This window comes from Pundamilia nyererei, unplaced genomic scaffold (genome assembly GCF_000239375.1).
Source record: "Pundamilia nyererei isolate P.nyererei 1_Seehausen unplaced genomic scaffold, PunNye1.0 scaffold00105, whole genome shotgun sequence".
Lineage (NCBI taxonomy): Eukaryota > Metazoa > Chordata > Actinopteri > Cichliformes > Cichlidae > Pundamilia > Pundamilia nyererei.
Genome location: NW_005187506.1, coordinates 1,403,914 through 1,414,855, shown reverse-complemented (window position 1 = coordinate 1,414,855; position 10,942 = coordinate 1,403,914). Strand labels below are relative to the sequence as shown.

General features: G+C 43.0%; 1 protein-coding gene across 3 annotated transcripts in view; it reads right to left on the bottom strand.

The window, feature by feature from the left end:
• LOC102197777 (poly(rC)-binding protein 4-like) overlaps window positions 1-10,942 on the bottom strand; it is a 179,750-nt gene that overhangs the window by 102,637 nt on the left and 66,171 nt on the right. For 2 of the 3 annotated variants that reach the window (XM_005740879.1, XM_005740880.1), the window contains one exon: window positions 8,333-8,375. The gene's annotated coding sequence lies outside the window, so the exon portion shown is untranslated. The remainder of the gene's footprint in view (window positions 1-8,332; window positions 8,376-10,942) is intronic. The other variant, XM_005740881.2, reaches the window with a different exon arrangement.

Here is a 10,942-nt window from a genome sequence, read left to right as displayed (position 1 = left end):
GATCTTACAAAGCTTCAAACGACGCGTCGACTATTAAATCAGTCGTCGACGATTTTGATAGTCGACGTAATCGTGACTAGTCGAATAATCGTGGCAGCCCTAATCCATGCTGTACAAGATATTTGACATGAGGCCTCATCTGATGATGAAACAACCATCGATGTGTCCATAGACTGCACAAATGTCCAGATCTATTGTTGAGGAGCTCCACTCCTGGACGTGTGCAGCCTGCAGTGGCTGTTGTGGCCGCCTCTGATGAATACGTCAACCCAGAACATCCCATTCAATAAGTGGCATACTGGGACTAAATGCTGGCCAAGGAGCTGTGTGGATATGCTCCTGATTGAGAAAAGCCTGTTCTCCTCTGGCAGAGTGGAGGCAGGCATTGTTCTGCTGAAACAGCCGCGGGGCGACGTGCTGCTGCAAGAACGGCACAAGTAGCACCTCACCCAGGTGCTGCCGTCCACTCTAATTTCCACCAAAACAATGCAATGACATGGACACGCAAGGCTCAAGTAACAATGTGGAAATGTCTGTATAATTATTAACCAAACCAAACCTTCATGTTACAATTATTAATGAGTTATTACTATTAGTACATCTCCAAAAGTTGATTCAGGTCATCTGGACGTAGTGTTTTGTGTTGTTGTGGTTGTTGATCAATGGTCATGAGAATTTCCGTCCTGATGAACAGAATCAGCTTTTGGAGATGTACTTACCTGGATGACTGGATGCATCAAGACGATACTATTAGTACAATTTGAGAGTCGTGCAAATTACATGTTTTACCTGCAAGAAACCAAAATGGGAGAAACCCAAGAAAACGTAGTGTTAGCAGGTTTGTGCTCCGAGTCCTTTCTTACTATGACCAGATCTCAGCTTTTGCCGCCGTTCTCGTGCTCTTTGTTCCAAAGCGTTACTGCTGTATTCAACATTTGAAGAGCCGTCCTGAAGATGAATGCTGGGCAAACATTACAGGAGTCTCTAGAAAACATCAAGCATCCACTGCAATCAAGTCTTTACGTAACACAGCTGAAAGAACCAACATGGCCACATTAATCATTTAACCTTAAACCTTCAGAAGCTCAGCGTACGAGCTGCCTCCTCGGGTTACCAGCGAGCGACACTTGATGTAAACGGTTGTGCACAGGTGAGTTACGCCAATTCAAGCAACAGAGCGAGACTCAGTTGTGCCTTAAACGAAAATAAAATAATATTGTATTAACCTGAGAGATTGTACAGTAGGCTGTGGGTAATATTTTTACTCCTCAAAGTCTCCAGTGCATTCGCACAAACAAAGAAGAAGCACATTACCGTACAAATCCCGTCTTTTAAAACCAATATCTGACAGTAAACCTCTGGGAGCCAAAATGTCTGGAAGAAAAATCCATCCAACATTTTGAGGCATTTGAATAACAAACTGTCAGCCGCTCAGTACGAGTGGAAAAATGACGGCAATGTCACACCGAGCATTCATCTGGGAGCCGTGAATATCTGTGTGAGCCAACCAGCAGCCGTCTCGTGCCAGTAGAACCAGTACGATTCAGCCTCTGGAGACTGTGCATTTAAAATCCCATAAAAATTCATCCAGTAGTTACACTGGATGAGACATTCAACCTCCACAAAGACAGACTCCAGCTGCACTGCCACACTTACAACTACGGGAAACATCCAGTTCAGGTTTATTAATATAACCTCAATTCACAACAACAGTCACCACAAGGTGTTTTATACAGAAAGGTAAAGACTGGGGCACCAGCAGCGCTTACTCAGGAGAGAGAATAAAGTTAGAATAAAGTTTCCTAGAGAACAGGTTAAAATGTGTCTCCATGCTGAAGAATGGCTACATTTACACGTTTATAAAAGCTGAAGAAAAGAAAATGTTTCCATACAAACTAGGGCTGCTCAATGAATCGAATTTGAATCACGATTACGATCTGGGCTTTCAACAATCATTAAAAATGACTGAGCCGATTATGAGCCCCTCGCCCCGTGCTTTCAGGGCGACCGTGGCTCAGGGGGTTGGGAAGCGTATCTGTAACCGGAAGGTCGCCGGTTCGATCCCCGGGCTCTCTGTCCTGGTCGTTGTGTCCTTGGGCAAGACACTTCACCTACCGCCCTCTGGTGTTGGCCAGAGGGGCCGATGGTGCGATATGGCAGCCTGGCTTCTGTCAGTCTGCCCCAGGGCAGCTGTGGCTACACCTGTAGCTGCCTCCACCAGTGTGTGAATGTGAGAGTGAATGAATAGTGGCATTGTAAAGTGCTTTGGATGCCTTGAAAAGCGCTATATAAATCCAATCCATTATTATTATTATTATTATTTACTCTCGCGCTGCTCCGTGTGGCAAATCGAGCGCACCTCTCTGCATTTCGAACGCGTGTCACAACAATTAAGAGCAACGGTCTCCAACCTTTTTTGCGCCACGGACCGGTTTATGCCCGACATTATTTTCACGGACCGGCCTTTAAGGTGTCGCGGATAAATACAACAAAATAAAACTAGTACTGGTACCAAAAAAAGAAGCTTTATTCATAACACACGTGAAAAGACCCAGGAAAACCGAGTAAACGATAAAAACGATAACAAAATAACCCTGAAAACCATACATTTCACACCTGAGCCTCAACTCTCGCGGCCTGGTACCAAACGACTCACGGACCGGTACCGGTCCGAGGCCCGGGGGTTGGGGACCGCTGATTAAGAGGACCCGAGGGAAGCTCGGAAAGCTAAGCAGAAGTTATTTGGAGAGGAGAGTGACTGCTGTTGGTTGAAAAGAGGTAAAACGACTTCAGTGGTGTGGAAACATTATGGGTTTGCGGAGTCAGACGTGGATCAAGTAGACATAGTGTGTAAACTTTGCTGCGGTGTCGTAGCTGCACCACAGAGCAACACTGCAAATTTATTCAATCATTTATTTCAATCAAAACTTACTACTTTCAGTGTTTCATTTTATTTTTGTTCAGGCAGCAACTTTTTGATGCAATTGTGCATTGTGTGGCTACACAGCTCACCTTGATGTTTGGTTATTTGTATGCATAAATATTATGCAGTATTTTGAAGTTCACTAAACATAGATGTTTACATTTTTCATTTATTTTTTATATTGCAAACGTTTGCACTGTTATCAGTATTTGTACACTATTTATATTATTTTTTGACAATCTTTAAAGTCATTATTCAACACATTGTTATTGTTAAATAAATATCGTCAAATAATCGAGATCTCAATTTCAGTGAAAATAATCGTGATTATCATTTTTGCCATAATCGAGCCCTAATACAAATTTAAACCATCGGTGCAACAACGAGTGCCGCCTGTCAACTAAGAAAAGTGTCTCTAAAGCTGGGGTCCCAAACTTGTGGCCCGGGGACAGTACCAGCGGTGGCCCCGGAGACCCCTGCAGTAAAACGTGGACGTAGCTCCCAGCGCTAAAACGTAAAGCTGCATTCTTTCTAATGGCCAGCAGGAGGCGACTCAACTGTCTGGCCTCTGGTTTGGTCTGAGAAAAGAGCTTCACGCTCGCTCATTAGACACCTTCCTGATCAGCTCAGAGACTTGATCGCTCATGTCAAGTCTTACTGAGCACAACATCAAGTTCCTTTTGGTGGCAGAGCAGGTCAGCCACTTATCAGAAGGTCGGTGGTTCGATCCCAGGCTGCCTCCGGGCTGCGTGCCAAATATCCTTGGGCAAGAGACTAACCCCATGTTTGCTGGTGGTGGTCAGAGGGCCCGGTGGCACCAGTGTCAGTGCGCCCCAGGGTGGCTGTGGTTACAATGTAGCTGCCATCACCAGTGTGTGAATGTGTGTGTGAATGGGTGGATGACTGAATGTAAAGCGCTTTGGGGTCCTTAGGGACCAAGTAAAGCACTACACAGACCATTTACCATTTTCATTTTGTGAATTTGACCCCTGCTGGAGAGAAAAGGGGCTAAAACAAGGTGGTCACTGGTCCCTCAGTGTCACGCCAAACATCAAAGCACCAAAAAAGGCCTAACCGCCAGCTCTCATGGCTACATCGATCCTTTATACACAACACGTTTGCCACACATCCACTGCAGCGCTGAACTTGTGGACATCACTTTCAGAGGCGATGTAAGAACACAATTACCCGACAGAGCGAGTCTGACTGCACTCATTTGCTCCAGTGTGAGAATAGAACAGGTAATAGCACAGATAATGCCCACTCGCTACGCACCAGGCTGCCTCACGCTCTGTCCAGGCAGCAGCCTCGCCCGACCACACTGAGCATTTCCAGCAGTGAGAATGTGACTGAAGTGGACCATTTCCTGTTGTGTTTCATGTGAGGAGGGAACATTGAAGAAACTATTCCAACCTGGGTTTTCCAAAACTGCTCAGAGGATATAAAAATAACTCAGTTTGAAGCTCAAACCGTTAAAAAAGCTCAAACGTAATGGAAGCGTGATATTTCTACTGATTTCACGTGTTAATGCTGCAGCTCTGTCACTGTTCATGACGACGACATCGCTCCAGCAGCACCAAAGCTGATGTGTGTGTGTCGTCATTTATTTCATCATTGTATCATTTATTTAGATTTCAAAGGAACAAAGACACAAGACAATCTGACACACACACACACACACACACACACACACACACACACACACACACACGGTCTGTAGCAAAGTCAGAAGGAATCGAGCTCCTACTGTGTAACTAAACTTTTCCAGTTTAGCCAAGCCTCAAGCATCTGCAGGATTTTCAGATTTTTCTGGATGGATGGTGTTTCCACTCAGTACGTTTTCCTTTTTTAGCCACAAAATCAAAAATGCATAAAACAAGTGGACGGAAGTTCACCTGGAGGATCTGAGAGAAACAAACGCACACACACACACACACACACACACAGGTCACACAGTGGCAAAGTCAGCAGGAAACGAGCTCATATTGCACAACTGATCCTTCACTTGACCCAGCGACCTCACGCCTCCTCACTGACGCTCCAGGTGATGTCTGAAAATCAAAGCCATGAAGCGAAGGGACCGGACGAATAAAATGTCAGGAATATGTTTAACACAGCAGCCGGGGAAAAAGAGAGTCTCATTTACCATGCATGGGTTATCAAATGCAAAGCTGGAAGTCAAAGTCACACGCTGCACTGGCCTCTCAAAGGCTAATCCCACCCCGCATGTCCCCAGTACGAACTCCAGCTTTAAGTGTACAGAAGTGGAGCAAAGACTTATTATTTCATTTATTGGACTTTTTGGGGTAATTGGAAATCTGTCCAACTTCTAAAAGTGTTTAATCCAAGTCTAATTCAATCCATTCACATTAGTTTATAATAAATAAGTACGTCTGTGAAAGATCACCAGTGGTGAATGTCAAATCTGGCAACGTTTTGGCATTAAAAATAAAACCAGGATGGAAATCTGAAGGATTTCTGAGGCTGTGAAAGCACCGATGACCCAAATCCATCTGATTTCTGCTTCCACGTTTTCTTTATATGCAGACACACAGGCCTTTTTAAGAGTTTGTATTTTACACACTAATTGGCATCTTGGCAGAGAGGACGAATGAGAGCAGGAGAGAAAACAAGCAGTCACGTTGATTTAAGCCAAAGATGGAGAGAGGGGCGGGGAGGCAACGAGCAGAGAGAGATGAAGAGAGATAAAAGTGGCAGAGGGACAGAGAGCGAGGACCGTCAACTCAAAAACGGCAGTGGCACTGATAAAAGCAGAGGGATGGATGGTGGGGCACGAAGAGGAGAGAAGAACAAAGAAGGTGGAGATAGACGAGGAGGAGGAGTCAGACAGACCCAGAAAATTTGGCTCAGGAAAGAAAAGGAAACGGAGACAAGGCCCAGATGATTCCTGATGTTGTTACAGCTCAGTTAGAAATCACCTCCACCCGTGTGTGGGAGCACACATCCACCGAGTCCATGTGGGGCTGACATGTTAAACACATGCTGAATCGGAGCAATTTTAAGTAAAACAAGCTCACCGATTGGACGGTTTTAGTGACATAATCAGCGTCAGAAGTCCAGGACCAGTGTTGATATATTCCATTCTTTACGTGGTTATCTGCTACAAAATGAACCTCCAGGAGTGAAGGATGAAACCAGAAACTGCAGTTCCTCTAACGTCCACTCGAGGCTCCAGCCCTGAGTCAGTCTCCAGATAGACTCAAATGAAAACGGGTATCAGCTTTGCTGATAATTGATCCATAATGCTGAGATCTTTCCTCTTGCTTGCACAGAACCACTTTGGTCCAGTTCTCCGATCAGCACCAGGTTCATCTGTTAGATTTGTGAGCAGCTCGGTGAAATGATCCGAGTGTGTTTTACATTAAACTGTTCAGGTGTGCAAACGGCCACGTTACACCGTGTGTAAACTGACAGATGTTATTTGCATGACTGGCCAAAGGGCAGTGAGACCAGAAGACAGATTCGGCTCCACGCAGCGTTTCCTTCATGTTCAGCAGGATGGCTGCTGCGGGCGCTGAAAACCGAAGTGACACGCAATTCACTCAGTTTGAAGAATCTCCTGCAAAAATGTGTCCACGGAGAAACTTTTAAAGGATTATTTGTATTTGTGGAGGTAATGATAATCAATCACAGCGGCGCATAAAGTTTATGAAGGTGTAATTCACTACAGATGACAGAAAAACTGCAAAAGTTCAGATATGGATGACGTGTTTGGAGGATATAATAATAATGATGCCATCAAATATGCTCACATGACCAAATCACACATTACTCCAAGTCTGCTGCAGGCAAAACAGGAGGAGCATTAAATCTGATGTGTGTACGCAAAAGTTAAATTTACCACATTGTAAAAAAAATAATACTACAATATACTTCAACTAGCAAAAGTAAAAATGCTGCTTCTTCAGTGGCTGAATGCATAATGTCTAATGTTGCAGTTCTAACAGAATTTAAACGCACTCTTCACATTCATCTCATGTATGTAAAACACTCCAGTTTATCTGTACACTTCTGCAGAGTGACTAATAAAGCTGTCAGAAAAATATAGCGCAGCAAAAAGTTCAATAATTCAGCTCGACGTGAAGTTCAGACGTAGAGGAAACAACCGGAACTACTTTATTGGAATCAGCCTGAGTACGTTTAAAATACAAACTATGATGACTCGAGAAACAAACAGATGAGAGATGATGAAAGAGTTCAATACAGGAATTATTCAGAGTAATGCTTGTGATTAATCATCTTAGTCACTAAAACAGGGAAAATAATGTGAACCACAAGCAGTGAACACGCATTTATTAGCTGACTCGGCTGCTGGAAGAAGAAGCAAAACTCTGTTTGGAGCTCGTAATATTGATTCCTGTTGGAAACCACACAAAACAAAAAGAGCTGTTTTTAATGTGACGTACCTGCTCCACTACAAACTACTGGGAATGAATGCTGCTATGTTAGAGCCTAGTGTAGAATATAAACATGTCACCATACTGTACTTAGTTCAGTAATGGAAGGCAAGAGACCACCAACCCATTTTTAACAGCAGGAGATTCAATTCAACTTTATTTATACAGCTCCAAATCACAACAACAGTCGCCTCAAGGCGCTATCAATGCTAGCCAGTAGCTAGCTAACAACACATTTGTGTTTTGATTTTGTTTTTTTAAAACTGGGCATTTGACATGTGCCACAGCATCATATGGTGCTTCTGCATGCGCAATTATTGTCTGTAGTTTACCATCATATACCTGTTAGAGAGTCAACATGTTCATGGAGCATCAACAAGCGCACGACTTCATGAGCTCAGGTATGGCTTCACTGCTGAAATTCACCGACTTCACTTATTAAATACAAAGTGAATATAATGCTCATGAGTCTCGCCTCTCCACAGACTAATTACTAATTCAGTTTCAATTTGATTTAATTACTTTTTACAAATACAAATAATTACAAATAATACAGAGAAAACACCAACAATCACATGACCCCCTATGAGCTAGCACTTGGCGACAGTGGGAAGGAAAAACTCCCTTTTAACAGGAAGAAACCTCCTGCGAACCTTACTGCACTGGCTCAGTAAGGGACGGTTGAGGGGAGGGACAAAAGACGCGCTGTGCAAGAGAGCCAGAAGCAGACAACAACTGCTCTAACGAATTTACTGACGTTGTCAAGAAACAGGATTTAATCTGCAAATATCTGAGCAGCAAAACTGCTGCCATGTTTCTGATCCAACTGCCATCCTCAGACTTACAGGAGTTTCTAGATTCTTCCTCAGTATTCTTCATGTACACTGCCTCGCTCTGCGTAGCCTCAAACATGCTTCATCTCTTTTTATACAGTAAAATAAAACCGATAAATTTTAACACAACAGCTGAAGCATAGAAACATTTCACTCACCGACCTGCTGCTCAGATCTGTGGGCGTGGCATTCCTGGAAGACCTGTGGGAACAGAAAAAGATACTCTGATTACCATCTGCTCAAACGAGACCAGATTTAAAGTCAGTACAAACACACTGACCAGCTAGCAGCTAGTTAGCTTAGCTTAGCACTAGCATAGGAAACAAGGGAGGGCAGCTAGCCTCTGAAGCTCACTGACAGCTTTTATTTTAGTGGATTTCTGATGCGTTTCCACTTTCTCTTTAAGAAAATGGTTGCTTTGCTGCATCCATGTTCAAAATCCACTAAAGCTTGTTGGAAAACATTTGTGCTACGAGAGAAATTTACAGATGATGAAGAGAGACGTAGACTTCAGTTTGACCTCATTTTACTTGTTTTTAAGTTTCTGGCATGACGTTAAAAAAGAATGAATACAGAAAATGTTACATCTTATTTAAAGGGCATAAAAACAGCTGCTGCACGTCTCAGATTGTTAAACTCTTCCTGCTGAGCTGTTTTTCTACAGACACCCACACAACAGACACCGAGCCCACAGACGTCCACATCCAGCTTCATTTATGCAGTTTATTAACAAATTAGTTTGTGAGGCCAGTGAGCCACAGCTGTGGAAACACACACACACATATTTTTGTACTGTAAATATAAAATATTTTTCATATTTTTTGACCTGAAGGAAAAACGTTTGGAGAGAAAGAGAGAAATATAAATAAATGAAAGATTAGAATAAACTTGAACTAACAGTTCTCACCACTAAAACCATTTATTCTGACTGTTGCTTCATTAGTAATGAAAGAAAAGCTCTTTGTGAAACTGCACTGTTACAAAACTGCACCTCTGAATTGCATGCCAGGAAATGCTTTTTTTTGTCTATAATGCTCATTTTGCATCACTTCTGGTGGACGTTTACTGTGGGCGGGGCTCAGACAGCTCCGCCCACCCAGCTTAAAAGGTGTTTTCACTCAATAAAAATGTACTGAGCCACTGACATCACATCATTTACCTTGAACCAAAGTAAACAAAGTAAAATGCGAGTTAGGAGCAAACGGCCTGTTTGTTAACTGAAGGTAAGAACAGACAGAAGAAAGGTCTAACTAAGCAAAAATACTTATTTTATTATTATTAATACTTATTATAATTATATCATTATAGAAATTAACAATAAAAGTAATTAGTGAAAGTAAAAACTACCATAAGCACCCAGAACCTTAAAAACGCCTCCATGTCCCTGAGTCAGTTTACAGTTGGAAGCTTTTTGCATATTTGTGTTTTGGGTGCCGGCCTGAACACAAACTGATCTTTATACATGCTGTTTTTTATTATTGTGCTAACCTCATTAGTTGTACCCATCCCGACCTCAGAGACCCTCGGACAGCTCCAAAAGCAGTGTTCAGCGTACCACGGCTTACACTTGGTTCGGTTATTTTTGAGACAGTAACGATGCACCAGCATCTATTTCTGTCATAACCGCCGGTGTTCTGTTTTGGTGAAATATTCTGCACCTCGTGTCTTTGAATCTATGACCGAGAAACCGAGTGAGAGGCTTGAATACATCATTACCAGGCAGCATCATGGCAGACTCGCTGCAGGTCTTTAGCTGAGTTCTAAAGGGCAGGATATTGGAAACTGTGTCAAACCACATGCGAGTCGAGACCTTTATGCAAAGTTAAATTCATTAAGAACGTCTGAACAGGTCCTAACAGGGCTGAGTCCTTGTGACAGACAGACTGAGTCCTATATACGGACATCCAGTCCTCAGAGGGTCAGAAGAAAAAGGTACAAAGATCAGGAGGAACAAAATCCCTGAGGAAATGTCAAAGGGACGATTCATGAGTGGAAGAATCGTTCCACCCACCGGTCACTCTGCTACAAACATGAACACACACACACCGACATCGTCCCATGCAGCAAACTCAAAGCGTGCACTGTTAATAAGGAGGAATGTCACCTCTGGAGTACCATGGGCACAGATATTCTATTTCATTAATCGCTTGTACAGTCATAGTGCTAGACGCACTCCTTTAGACCAGAACAAATCAAACTGTTTTGACAATTACTTACAAGAAACCAAAAACCCTGAAAAGCTGAACTCCAGGCAGCTGAGTGTATCTGAGACGTCTCACTAATGTTTTGCATGCACAGCTACCATCACTCTGAAGCCTGCAGTAACACAAATGTAAAAACTAGAGTAGATTTGGATTTCTAAACTTTGTTCCAGCTACCAGCTACCATCTTACTGTCACACAGACCGTGTTCACACTCAGTCCTTATAGACCAGAGAGATGATTTTAAAACACAAATGCTTCCAGTGCTCTTATTTTATCCAGTGAAAGAACAAATCAAAACCTGCAATTTCCAAACCTCTGGTCAAACCTCGTGCACTCAGAATAAAGTCAATCACAACTTTTAGCCATTATCAACTCGAGGTTCTCCTCCACAAAGCAACAGCTGCTAACGAATGCAGACAGATTGCTTCTGAGCCCAAAGCAAAGCCCAAGAACTTTTCATGCCGTGACATTCACACAAACTCCAGGGAGGAACAACTCGAACGGAATTTATGTTTGTGTGTGTGTGTGTGTGTGTGTGTGTGTGTGTGTGTGTGTGTGTGTGTG